General features: G+C 33.4%; 1 long non-coding RNA gene across 6 annotated transcripts in view; it reads left to right on the forward strand.

The window, feature by feature from the left end:
- Positions 1 to 862: 862 nt before the first annotated feature.
- LOC149793525 (uncharacterized) overlaps positions 863 to 15137 on the forward strand; it is a 33756-nt gene continuing 19481 nt past the window's right edge. Inside the window, exons 1-5 of one of the 6 annotated variants that reach the window (XR_016422833.1) lie at positions 863 to 983; positions 1797 to 2000; positions 8920 to 9018; positions 9528 to 9649; positions 14556 to 14670. This is a non-coding gene — a long non-coding RNA (uncharacterized LOC149793525). Of the gene's footprint in view, positions 984 to 1547; positions 2001 to 8838; positions 9019 to 9527; positions 9650 to 14555; positions 14671 to 15137 lie in introns of those variants that run through there. The other 5 variants (XR_016422831.1, XR_016422829.1, XR_016422832.1 and 2 more) reach the window with 5 other exon arrangements.

The following is a 15137-nucleotide window of genomic DNA, read 5'->3' on the forward strand; positions in this document are numbered from 1 at the left end:
GGTTTATTTACTATTGTAATGACTTATTCACCTGTTTGTTAAACGATCGTATAGAAGACATTAGGAGAAAAGTCAGACAAATGAAGACGTACTTAATAAGATTCACGCACATAATATTTACTGATGTACAGCTTTATTTATATTCTTCAAATTTATAGTATTAGCATCGAAATATGTGGTACAATCGCAAAACGGCAATGGTAGTTTCACGTAGCAAAGGATATGAAGATCGGTAATTTTGCACGCGATATTCAGTAAAAAGAACAGTCTTTTTTATTTTGCTTTTTCACACATGTCTGTTGGCAGAGATCGACTTAGTCTCATGAGAAACGTATCAATTGATATCAAACTTGTCAACATCGCTGGTTGTTTGCGATTGGTATGACTTATTCACCTATATGGAAAATATTTGGTTAGGAAGGCACTAAACGCAAGGACGTACAAATCAAGACGTACTTCATAAGATGCATACACACATAGTATTTACCGTTGTGCAGCTTTTATTATATGTTTCAGATTTATAGAATTAGCGTCGTAAAAATGTGATACGATCGCAAAACGGGAATGGCAGATGGACGTAGCAAGGAATCGATGATCGGTAACGTTGCAAGCGATACTGAGTGAAAAATATTAACTTTTCTATTTTGCATTTTCACCCATTTATATTGGCACAGATCTATTTAGACTCATGAAAAACTTGTCAACTGATATCAAACGTATTAAAATCGTTCTTTGTTTGCGATTGGTATGACTTATTCGCCCATATGGAAAACGTTCGTATAGGTCAGATGTAGGCATACGGAAAGGCAGATAAAGACGTGCTTAATAAGATACATACACATATTTTATAATTATGTACAGCTTTAATTCTATGCTTCAGATCTATAGTATTAGCATGGAAGTATGTGCGACCATCGCAGAACGGGAACGCTGTATGAACGTAGCAAGGATATGAAGATCAGTAAAGTCGAACCCAATATTCAGTAAAAAGTACACTTTTTTGTATTTTGCATGTTAACACATGTCTATTGGCACAGATAGAGTTAGACTGATGAGAAACCTATATAATAATATGAAATTTGTCAAAATTGGTGTTTGTTTACTATTGGTATAACTTATTCGTTTATATCGAAACCGTTCGTATAGGAAGGCATTGGGCGCACGAACATATATATGAAGACTTACTTAATAAGATACATGCACATATTATTTACTGTTATACAGCTTTAATTATATGCTTCAAATCTATAGTATTAGCATCCAATTATGTGCTACCATCCTAAACGGCAAGGATGGAAGCATCAAGGATACGAAGATCGGTAAAGTCGCAAGCGACAATGAGTCACAAATAGCAACTTTTTATTATTCATTTTCGCCATATTTTTTTATTGTGTGTGTGTGTGTGTGTGTGTGGCATAGATCGATTTAAACTGATGAGAAACCTATAAATTGATATCAAATATGTCGAAATCGGTGGTCGTTTACGATTGGTACAACTTATTTACCTATGTGGAACATGTTCGTGTAGGAAGTCATTTGGCGCACGGTAAGACAAATGAAGACGTACTTAATAAAATATATTAACATGTTATGCTGTTGTTTAGCTTTAATTTTATGCTTGAAATCAGTAGTGTCAGCATCGAAGTATGTTGTAAACTCCCCCTCCCCTTAGTACGCTACTGCAAGCACACTTTGTCAAATTCTAACAGGCACTAACTTTCTTGAAAATTATAATTATCAAAAAAATTCTGGATTCGTATATTATAACCTTATAATGCGCCTTCATTTTCCCTCAGGTAGGTCTCCAGGTCGAGTTGTCAAGAACAACAGGAACCAATATCGTACATTCTTTGTTAAGCGATCGCTCCGGTGGTGCAGTGTCTCTACAGAGCGTCCGCCTTGGATGCGAGAGGTCGCGGATTTAAACCCCGGCCGAATCATACTAAAGACTTGTAAAAATGGCACTAGCAGCTGCCTCTTTTGGCGCCCATCATTAAGAGGTTAGTGTTCGGATTGGTCGGACAGGTGTCAGGATAATGGGATTGGGTGGGACAAAATGCTATATGTTTGTGGCATGATGCCACATTGCTACACATCATTATAAACTGTCACAATGCAGACATGGTAGCGATATGATTGCATTTTTTTAAAGCTACGTACAAAATTACACACACACACACTTTACTAGGGTATTTGCTATTTAAAGAGATGGAATCTTGTTCATATTTCAACCGCTTTTTATTAATGATCATAACTGTGACCAACATATACGATAATAATAATCCCGATGATGATGATGATGGTTGCTGTTCATGATTTGTTTTATTACTACTGCTCCATGGTTTTATTATATATCGAACTTGAAAACAGAAGCACTACCAGCAATAAAGTAACTTTGAAAACAAATCGCACTTAGTCGATATAAATAATATTGACATCAAAATGAACGTCAAATGCTCTTGTGCAAATGTATCGAAATGAACTATCACAAGCCGGGTTTTTATTTTATTTTTATAATTTTTTTTTTTTCTTTTTTTTTTTTTTTAATTTACATTTCTAAACCGAAATAAGTAGTACTTCAAGGCTCTGTCTATGGTATAAATATGTTCATGTACACTTTTCCATTGTAACTTTAAGTGTATAGACTGCAAATACGATGAAGCACAAATCGAGGACGTCGAGTGGTAACATTGGAACAATATTACTACTTCGGTCCAGAAGGATAGCGACCTATATATATATTCCTGCCCACTACCATGTAGGATGTATCAAACTGTATATTACTCAAGCGCTCTTTGTCGAGCGTGCTGGTGTGTGTGTAAATATAATAACTTTAACTGAAATATATACAATTAAATTATATTTAAAAGTGATGCGGCACCTGGGAGTAAAGCAAAAATGGAAGAAACAAACTTCCGGATCGCTACTATCAACAGCAAGGGGATATACAAAGCGAAAGCAGACAAAATAGCCAAAGAAACAAACTTTGAGATAATAATGATACAAGAAACACACTATGGAATTAAGCCAGAATTCAAAATTTTAGTAGAAGACAAACTTAACGCAATAAAGATATGCAACAATTTTACAAACAATGATATTAGAGTGGGTTGCAACAATAATATGTTTTAATAAAACAGGCAGTAAGCTAGTAAAGGTTTGAGGTGGGGGAATTTTTTTAAGGGACGGTTGCTACATGTTAAAATGTTGAATTGCCATATTATAAATGTGTACATGCCAGCTAATAAAAATAAGAAACTAATTTTAAAGAAAACTTACATACCTACCTACAACAATATTCGATGGAAAATCTAATCATAGGGGAAGATTTCAACTGGGTAGGGGACGAAATTGACAGAACGGCTGACCTAACAAGTGACAAAATATACCGAACTGAAATGGTAAATTTATTAAATAAACACAATTTACATGACATTCATAGAAAACTGAACATTTTAAGAAGAGAATTTACCTTTAACTATAAATAAAACCAGTCTAGCAGGTTTTATAAATTTTAAGGGAATTTTTATGATCCATTAATATATATTAATGCTGCAATAACCAACCAAAAAACTATCAGACCATTTCATGTTCACTATTGACCTAAAAATGAAAAAAAAAATAATAGAAAAATATGGGCCAAATAATAAAATAAAAAAAAAGAAATTGAAACCTTCAAAAATGAAGAAAATATTAATATAATAATTGATTGGGATGTTTTTGAAAAACATAATGAAAAGAATATATATTCAGTACTCAAATAGAGGGCGGAAAAACAGAAAAAAGACAAACACGAACTCAAATTTGAACTAAGCAAAACAACAAACGACGATGGAGAAAAAAAACGATTGACAGATAAAATTATAATCGTTGAAGAAGACGAAAATCAGGGGGGAATAATAAGGGCGGGAAAATTTATAGAGATCTACAACAAGGCAAAAATCTTATATAAACGAGAAGAATTTAGAAAAGGGGGTGATACAATTTTAAACAAAATCAAAATAAACAATGTAACCCATACTGTAAAAGAAGATATCCTAAATAATATTTCCCAATATTATAAAGAACTATACACCACACAGAACATATACTTCAGCACAATCGACAGCTACTTAAAAAATGTCGACTGTGAGATGACATCAACAGAACATAGAGACCAATGTGATGACGTCATCTCAGATGAAGAAATCACAAAAAGTATATCTACACTCACAACAATCGCCAGGGAACGATGGACTCACCGTGGAATTCTATCAAAAGTTCCACGGTGAACTGACCCCGATCTTAAACGCTTTGTATAACAATATATTTTTAAGTAAAAATAAAATGACTAAATCTATGAGGGAGGGAGTTATCACACTTATATACAAAGGGAAAGGGGATAGAGACGAGATTAAAAACTGGAGGCCCATATCACTTTTAAACACGGACTATAAGATTTTAAGTAGTATTTTAACAAATAGAGTAACGGGTAGGATAAACAAAATAATTATTGTAAATCAAACTTGTGGGGGAGGGATATACAAAACAAAATTTTAAACATTAAAACTATAATTAACTACATAAATGAAACATCTATGATGAGTGTTATGGTACTCTTCGACCAGGAGAAAGCTTTCGACCGATTTGAACAAAACTATATAAAGAATGTTTTTAAAAAATTTGGTTTCAGACCCAGTTTCTGAAATGGACCAAAATCCTACAAACTGGGATAATTTCATGTGTACAATTAAACGGGAAATGCACGAAATAATTTGAAATAAAACGATCAGTGAGACAAGGATGTCCACTATCAATGCTACAATACGTAATGGCAATATAAATCCTAAGTCACACGATAAGAAACAACCCAGAAATACAAGCAGGGGCGTATTAACCATTAGGCAGACTAAGCACTTGCTTAGGGCACCAGGGCCAAAGGAGGCACCACAAAGTTGAGAAAAGGGTGAAAAGAAAAAAAAAAGCGAATGAAGATTTGTAAAAACAAATTGATAAAACTAGTGCCAATTGATCATAATGTTCTGTTTCTTGATCATGGTACACCCTAGGGTTATCTTCCCAGGTGTACGTTGAAAGGAGGGGGTCACCAAGATTTGTCAGTGCTTAGGGCACCAGTGAGCCTTAATCCGCCCCTGAATGCAAGGCATACAAATACCAAACCTAAAAAAGAATAAAAAATGCTCTAACATGCATATGATTGCACCAACTTTATAAGAGAGGGGAAATGCTATATGCATCTAGTAGAAGAATTTGAAAAATTTGGTAAAGCGTCGGGTTCCAAAATAAACCACAACAAGCACGAAATCTGAAAAATAGTTAACTGGAGGGGCAACCACCCTGGATTGCCCCCCCCCCCCAACACACACACACACACCTACTGAGAGACACGGTAAAGGCTCTAAGGGTTTACTTTGGTAAAAAAGAAAAGAAGCTGTAGAAAACTATGAACATATTATCAACAAAATAAGAGAAAATATGAAAATCTGGCCATGGCGCCATTACGTATCATGGAGCGGGCCCAAGTGGCCAAGACTTATTTATACTCAAATATTAACTACATAATTAAATCCATATATACGGATAATACTATTTTAAACAAAACAGACAAGGAAATAATAGATTATATATGGAATCATAAAATGCATTATGTAAAAAAAGAGACATTATATAGGGCCAAAAGTAAAGGGGGCTTGGGGTTGCCGAGCCCCCTACTACTATAATTAACTAACATAATCAATAGATTAAAAAATTGCAATCAGACCCGGCTACAGCGTGGGAAGCACTGTACATCTACTGGTTCGGCTTCACCTTGAGAAACCGACCAGAGATATACAAAAATAACAAATTAATATAAAAAATTGAAGTGCCACGCAAATTTAAATATATAAGAGAACTAATTTTAAAATATAGAGACAAAACTGATTTATGGAAAATAGAAATAAGTAAAAGTGACGCTTGGATTAGAGAGGAGGTAACCAAAAATATAAAATGTAGATTAGAGCAGGACAACTGGGGGGTAAATTGGACAAACACTTGGAAAAATTGGTGAAAATAAGATCTGTCAAACACAAAGTATAATTTTTTAAATACCTGCACAACACCTGGCTAACAGACGAAGAAGCAATCAAACGTCGTATGCTCAGGATAATGCCGAAATGCCCTTTATGTAAAACAGCGAACTTCACCAAACTACATACGATTGCCCAATGTGAAAAAACTAAACATAATAGGATAAAGTTAATAATGGAAATTTGCAAAAAAAATATAAGTATAACAAAAATAACATTTTATTCATAGATGTAGACTACGAAAACAAAATCGTTCTAAAAATGTATAGACTATATAGTAACTACGATGATATCCTGTGAACAGGTGATAAAGATTTTTAAATAGGATACGCCGTAAAAATAAGAATATTAACCACAATACGAACTCAGTACGTCTTACGACGAACAGATACTTACCGTCAGGCTGATATAACGCAATTTATGTTGGAATTGGGGGAGAGAGGAATAGGTATGACAGACCGAAGGGTCGCGTAGCGCAATTGCGAGCTGATGCCATACCCATACCCCCTCCTCGCACCCCACAACAGCCATATTTTAAAGAAAATTTCAAATTATATTTCAAATATTTCAAAGAAACCCATATAACTTTTTTTTTAAAAGAGAAAAGGGAAGAAAGGAAGAAAGAAAACAATAAAAGAATTTTGTAATTTATTTTTTTTTTCTTTCCATGAAAAAAAAATTCTAAAGACATATATAGTAAGGGATACAGGGAAAATATAAGGGGGAAGTAAATAGCGATGACATCATGGGGCTAAGTCACATGGCGCTAAGCGAAGTGGACAGGCCCATCAAAAGTCTTTGAAAACACGCCATGTAGAACATAAACAGACAAAACAGAGACACAAATACATACTGTATAACACTTAGTTTAAAACCCTACTAACTTCTTCTATATCTTAAAATCCATACAGCTCCCGCACTGCATGGTTGACCACTGCACAATAATGTGGTCTCATACATACGTTTGGATCTTTCAATAAAGCATAATCAGATAAACTAAATGAAGGAAGCCTAACGCGACCCAGGAGAAACACATAAAGAATAAAGAAGCGTGAACCTTGGATCGAGCGTAACCTACCTATCAACATCTTTAAAACCTATTATGAGGAACGATCATATTATCACTCGAATAATAAAATGAGAAATTATTTTTTTTTAAACAAAATCTAAATAGTACACCATTCCATCGTCAAAATTAGAAAACCATAAAACAAATTAAAAGATACAATATAACATCATAAAGGAAGAAATACAACTGGGAAAGATAGTTGATCTATACTTGCTGTCTCAAACATAAAGAAAATATAGCATACATACAATATAGCACCATTACATATAGCAAACACTGAGACCTAGGCGACATATAGCAAAGGTCACAAAATATTTCAAGGGAAGGAACTTCGAGCAAGGTGAGGGAAACCAGACTCGGACGAACAACCCTTTAGATAACACTATGGAAACATAAATACCCCATCAAAATATCTACAAACTAATTTTTTTTATATAAAATTTTGTTTTAAATAAAACATACAACACATCTGAGTGGGAAAGACACAAACATAAAATACTTTTTAATTTTTTGGAAATGGGGGGGCATATTTCCGGCGCCCCCCCCCCAAAAAAAAAGTGTGTTTGTGTGTGCGTGTGTGTGTTACTATACCCATTACATTACTTGCAAAATATATATGGTGCTGACATTTTCGGCAAGAGGGAGACATACCGATATTCTGCACATAATTATTTTAATGTTTGTCAGAGCGAGAGTATTGGGGCCTGATCTGTTCAATATATTTCTCAACTGATATAGCGGGTATAATAGAGCCCCCCCCCCCCCCCGAGTTCGCCACAGAGCGCTCGTGTAATATACGGTTTAATACAAAATACATGATCGTGGGCAGGAATATACAAATTTTGGTCGATATACATGATCGTTGTTATCTATTCAAACGAGGGCCATGAAATACATTAGCAGATCCCTACAGTATTTAAGGCAGGCGATTACGAATTATTTAAACCACATTCTTCATCTGTCACAGATTTTATAATCATTTTGAAGTGGCTGCTTTATCTCGAGGAAAACGAGCGGTAAGTGTTATATAAAACAAAATCTTAATAGCAATTTGATCACTTTTGCGTCATTTTACAGTAAGAATAGTAACAAATAGAGGATAATTTCTTTTCCTACGTTAGGCCTAATACCTGGTATGTTTCTTAGTGTGATACACACACACAAAAACCAAAACAACACCAACAACATTTTAAAAAACCCACAAAAACGAGTGGCGCGCCGAAGCCACGGGCTAAAATGTTTTTTTTAAATATTTATTTATAGTATCAATCACAAATTGAAATATATCCAGTATTAGCGTTGGAAAAGAAAGTTTTATTTTTGATATATTTTTTTAAAAATTATCTCATCCTAGCGAAACACTTTCTGCAAATGACCTTAATAAAGGAAAATAATAAATTAACCTAAACCACTTTGAATGTCGACCGTAACTTGTATTTACACGGCATCATGCGCGGAAGAAAATACCAGCTGAACCCGGATTTCAGACAGCAGATGAACTTGATTCATTGAACTTCATGAGCACAATCAAACAAATGCAACAGTGAAAAAGTGGAACCATGAAAAATCGAGAATGTTAGATTTGCGGAGGATTTATTCCGAATTATTGTCTGCTAATAAAGGATTCATGTCAGTTGCTGTGTCAGGGATGCCCACACAGCACGCCGTCCAAATATGAAGTTGCGTCGTGCTGAAAGACATAACACTGTGCCATAATTTATCTGATGGCATGTAAAGAAGCTGCTTAAATTATAGTATTTAAAAGTTTCTTCATTTTGTAAGAGCTCAAGAAATTAATTCTGGTTTGAAAGACAAGATGACGGTAAAACTCAGAAGACGTAGCTGTACAGTACCGTTGGTGTTTGAGACATCATAAAAAAGGTAACTGCGTTAACTTCGCTTTTTGTTTGGTAATATGTTGGAGATCATCTTTTGCAGATCTTCTTTGAGCTTGGAGTAGCTTTTACATTCTAAACATTTTTATTTGCACTTATCTGCTTAACATGTATTGCTGGGATATCATATAGAATATGAAGTCAGTATAATGGTACTATATTTTAAATATTTGAATGATAAATTACTGATAAATGATATAATGATAAACTACAAAATAAATAATTTGCCCATTATCCAATATATGTTAATTAAAACAAACATTGAATGTAAATTCAGATATAATGAGCAGTTGTAAGAAGTCAGAAATAACATTTTATCAATTGAACCAGTTATGTGTTATCATCATCAATTGTAAAATAAACACATGGAGACAAGTATGCTTAAATTCTAAAATGAACACACACACACACACACACACACACATATGGTATTTTAATTTAATACAGAAAAGGTGACATTGATATATGCAGACCAATAATTTTTTTCTTTTTCAGATACAAATTAAAAAGCCTAATTCTGAGAGTTTCACCTACAACATTCATGATGGAAAAGGGCCACTAATTAAGAGCTGACATATGTGGAAGAAAAATACCATCCATGTTGAAAAGGGCTAGAGGTAATGTGAGAAAACATAATTTATCAATCTGAATTAACATTATTGTTGCTATTTTATCTCAACTGGTCAAAAGGCTAAGTGGGTTTATGTAATGGTCCAGAGTGTGTTATTTATTTCACATCCCTTCTGTCTTTCAACAGTAAGAAATTAGCTACTTTGGAGTCCATAGTTCTGATCAATTTGTTTATATAAAAATTGGTTTTGGGCTTAAATCAACATCTTGGATAAATCTAATAATGAGCAAAATCCAATTTTTTTTTTTTTTTTTTTTTTTTTTTTTTTTATTAACCCCGTAATAGGTTGACCACTGGGTCGGGGAACCATCCCAGGATCACCTTACAATCAAACATTTCTGGTTATCAGATAATCTAGGGATAATAAATATAATCTACAGAGAAAGTAAAAAAGAAAAACACACACACACACACACGCATATACACATGCATATGGCCAAAATCTAGGTGACATGGCTTTTGTGATATTACAGTATTTTGTTCCTGTTTACCCTCAAGTCAGAGACAAGTTAAATGTTCATTGTTGAGGTCCATTTTTGAAGAAATTGGTCCTCTTTTTTATTTACCTTGGCAGTGTAATTTTCAATGTTCTTATGCATTGCAACTATTTGCTTAAAAGCAAAAATAGAAGGATTTTTCATATTGAATCTGCAAGTATAAATATAATATTTTGCCAAAATAAGCAGAAAATTACCCAAACTGTCCAGTTGTTCACTTCCTAAAAATGTTTCTTTTTTGGACAGATGTACAATATTTGGGCAAAAAGGTGCAAAAACTTCATTAAAACGGTACCAAAACTGTGAAGTAATACTGCAGTCATAAAAGAGATGCTCAATACTTTCAGTTTCACTCTTACAGAAAGTACATTTGTTGTCATCAAATATGTTAATTCTTTTAAGAAAATCATTAGTAGCGATTATTCTATGGATTAATTTAAAGTTAAAAGAGATCAACTTGGTATCCTTGGTACGGCATTTTGCCCGGCTATATATATCAGACCACTCCTCACTACTTATATTTTTATTTAATACTTGCATCCAAGTTTCTTGCTTCGCAGTGTGTTGCCTTTTAGCTTCCTGTCAAAGATCTTTGTAAATAAACTTGAGTGAATCTTGTTTTCGCAAGTTCGTTATTTTATCATCCTGCTTATCAAAATTATTATGTACTAGGTGGTTTTTTATGGCATCTTTCCATGCTTTAGGAATTCAGCAAAATCCAAGTATATACACGAGGTGATCATGTATAAGATTAGTTGAGTTCTTTTAACCAACCTAAAAGCCATACTTCCACAATATAGACTAAAATCATTAAGTTGTCCTCGAAGTTTGATGAGTGTTAACCATTAATAATAATAAAGTGATCTTTCACCTGACTGAGCATGTTACCACCGCATGCAGTATTTATGCATATAGTGCAGTTTTTACTAAATTTAGAATACATGCTTATATAAATGAGATCTAGATTGAAGAAGTGAAGATGCATACAAATACACGAGGTTATAACCACTACTGCTGATTCAAGTTTGATCATACTTGGCCATTGGGCTTCTATAGTCAAGCTTCACAATGATGCTTATTATGAGTGTGATAAAGGTATGTTAATGAAGTGACCTTGCATCTGATTGGCAGAGTTTCTTACGACTTGCACAACAGTGTTTATGGTCAAATTTAGATCTGACTTGTTTAATTATTTGCTTGTATGTCTGAGGCTGTAAGCAAATTCTATGCAAATAATGTGGTGGTTCTACATCTCACTCGCCATTCTTGCTACTGCTCATAAAACTATTTCTCATTAATTTTATCAGACTTGGTAAATAGATTTATCTCATCAAGATATAGCAAAGGAGCAATTTTGTAAAAAAAATATTCATTCATATTAAACTCAAATTCTGCATCTGATTGGTTGACCTTGCAAATACTATAAGGGCTCTATTTCTGACAAAAAGATTATTTTGATCTAATGTAGCAGAAATGCTTATATGATCAAAACATCTAACATATTTGAAAACAAATAAGAAATAGTTTTTCATGTAAATTTGATAAACATTGATAAATCGGTTCATATCATTAAAAGCTTGGAAGAGTTTGATTACATGCGAGACCTTCACATATTAATCATGCTTTATTTAGAGAATTATTTTTGTCAGGATTTAGTAAAATAGGTAAAATCAATATGGACTGGTTTTGTTATGTACAGCAACACTAGTTGTTTACTGAGTACTGAGGGAATTGGAGTAAGGCAAGGGTACATTGCAGTAGGTAACCTGGTTGACTTGATAACAGGATTGTAACACAAACATTTTTATCAGGAGTCTATCATACATACCATTGATTCACTGCAGATCCTGCCCCCATTAGTTACCTTTTAATACATAAAGCATTTGGGTTTTTTATGTCACAAATCCCATAGGGATTAAAATTAACATCATAGGTCTCACTGGATAATTTTGTATTTTGACATACACCTAATTTTTAAGGTAGAAGGCATGAACCTAATTATCACAAGCCTAGCATTTCTAAATTCACACATAAGCTAAATCTATAATGTGGTTTAGATTTACTTTGAGTTAGGCATGGAAATAGGTTGGCTTGTTGGTGACTGCCTGTCACAGTTAGATGAGCATTGGAGATCAAATGCTTGATCTGCAAATGAGCTGCTGACCTTGATGTGTGTCTGCTACAGAGGCAAATATAAAAAATCTAGATGGTTGAGGGTTGATGAAAAAAGTATGCTAATTTGTTATAGTACTAGTGAACTTTATTCATGCATAAGCCACATACTGATTCTTTTAGCTGCCTTGTCACAGAAAAATATTGAAAATAGCTATTTCTTGTCAAAAATGAATGTAAAATTTAGGAGATGGTGGCAGTGATGGTTCAGTATAGAAATCAATAGCTGCATCAGGAATTAACCTGATTACTGCAGTCAAAATCTCACATGTATGCTTTCTACAAAAATCATTAGTTTGTTTTTGTTAGTATCTTCAGTGTAAAATTATTCTCATTTTTCTGTAATTGGTCATTGTCGGATGAAAATTCACCAGATAAACTGTCCAGTGAGACCATAAAATACACAATTAGAAAATAAAATAAATTTATTCTAGAAAGAAATATTGCATGCAACTCTGTGACACAAATGAAATTAATGAGAAAACACTTAAACAAATGGCTAACATTACTCATCTGGCTTATATAACTTAACAGTTGGCCATTTCACTGTGGAGTAGTCAGGTATATCTAGTATTGTAAGAACAGAGCCCAAACAGTAATCTCAAAACTTTTATCAGATCAATTGCATACTTAGGTTTGGAAAGTATTACATGGGAATTATGTTAATTTTTAAAGATCAAAATGTACCTGCATGTTTTGACCCTACCAGAACCAAACTAAAAGCTCAAATGTGTGCAGTGCTTTTTGCTCGTCACAACATAATTGGGATTATAACTGCTAACCCTACCCTCTAGCACACATTTAAGATCTTTAGAGTTTTTAAATACAGCCTTCTAATTATATAAGTTTCATTACATTGGTTAATAATTAGTCACATGTGATGACACTTGTAACTAATCAAACCACAGCCACTGAGAGCAGACTAAGCACTGATATTTATGTGGTACAGTGGCAATATACAGTCCGTCTGCTGCACATTTAGTTACCTGCCCATTAAACTGACAACACATGAAACAAACTGGACAATTCTGAAAGCCTTGAATTTGACTTTATTTATCTGTATGGTAGAACAGAACATGAGTTGAAAAGCTTTTAATGAAAGACCTTGATATCAAACCTAATAATAACTGCAGGAGTTATATTATGGATAATTAACCATTCTCTCAGTTTCAAACTGGGCATTCCATCCCATGGGGTTCTAAATGTAAACCAAGTGTAACTGATATCCTAATGAACTGTAAAGACCATAGCAGCACAACAGCAGGGGGCCAGATATGTCCAGATCCAGGAAATCATAGACCAGTTTCAAACTGATAATGAGCCACATAAAAATGACACATCTGCTAGAACTTATGTGATGAAGATAACTTAAACTGCATTATTATTAATCCTCCTCCTCCACATCATCATAATTGAGATGCATCATATATGTTTTATTGTAAAATAGTTTATGCAACATAATTCAGTGAAGACCTTTACTGCCAATTTACCAGTGAACCATTTGTTTCAATGAACATATTTTATGTTGTAACAAGGAGCATCATTTAAACATTATGATACACTTATCATACCTGTATATGAAATCTTAATACTAACACTTATACTTGCAATACTACTACTAATAAAAACACCTGCATTGATAATTTGATTATGTTCAATTGGACTTGTATCTAAATGATCACCAGCTGTATGAAAAGACATATTTTAATATATAGATATTGGATGGAATACTAGTTACCACAATTGAATAGTCATATGATAAATGATATATTATTATTTTAAACAATTTATATTTGCAGTGAAACATACTTTTATATTATCTTCCCATAAATTTCATTTATAGAGCAGTATACTCTGCATTCATTAAATTACTGAAATGGTTAATAATACAACAACAAATACTGCAACTTCCAGAACCACAAAAATCAAAAGATATAAACAAAAACTTCCCTACATGTATCAACAGTTGTCACTTTATAGACAGAACCATGAAGATTTAGGACAGGATGTTAACAAATTAGGTATTCAAGTTAAAAAGAAAAAAATACCAAGTAAGCTTACTACCAAAAAAATCAAACATTAACAGTGAATTTTAGTACATTCCCAGGAAACAGAATATATAATTTTTCTTAACTTGATCTGATACATCTTAAATCTATAGAAAATGATTCATATTGTATGACTAAAATATTATGTAAACAAAAATTCCATCACTTTTTTCAGATGCAACATGCATACCCCAACCCATCCTTCTTGATCATAAAGTATACCAGCATTCCACTATAAGATGGGGAGCTGTAGTTGCTCAGTGGTTAGCTTTCTGGACCTGTGAAATAAGGTAGGTTCAAATTCTACCATCGGACCAACCTGGGTTAGCTACCATGGTGCGTCCTTGGGCAGGGCACTATACTTAAAGTGCCTTGGCACTAAATAACTTACTTGTGTTGCTTTACCATAAAAAGCCAAACCAAACACAAAACAACAACTTTAAAATATGAGTTGTGTCACTACTAAGTAAAGGAAAATCATACTGAAGAAATGTTTTTGTTAATACAATTTAATGGATCTAAAAATCTCTTTCTTCTGCAGGAGTTTAAAATGTTAAATTAAAAAGGTCATGGTACACATTGCTTTGTTCGTACACATCAGGCTCCGTATCCCATATCCAGCTAAAATTTTTTTCAGTAGAGTCTGAATAAAAAATATTTTAATCTGGATGATAATATTCTTTCTCCATTCATATATTACACCAGCAAGATTGATCCAGATAAGATTACATTTTACTATAACACTGATGATGAGTAT

This window comes from Sinohyriopsis cumingii, chromosome 8, assembly GCF_028554795.1.
Source record: "Sinohyriopsis cumingii isolate HCF-2022 chromosome 8, ASM2855479v2, whole genome shotgun sequence".
NCBI classification, from domain to species: domain Eukaryota; kingdom Metazoa; phylum Mollusca; class Bivalvia; order Unionida; family Unionidae; genus Sinohyriopsis; species Sinohyriopsis cumingii.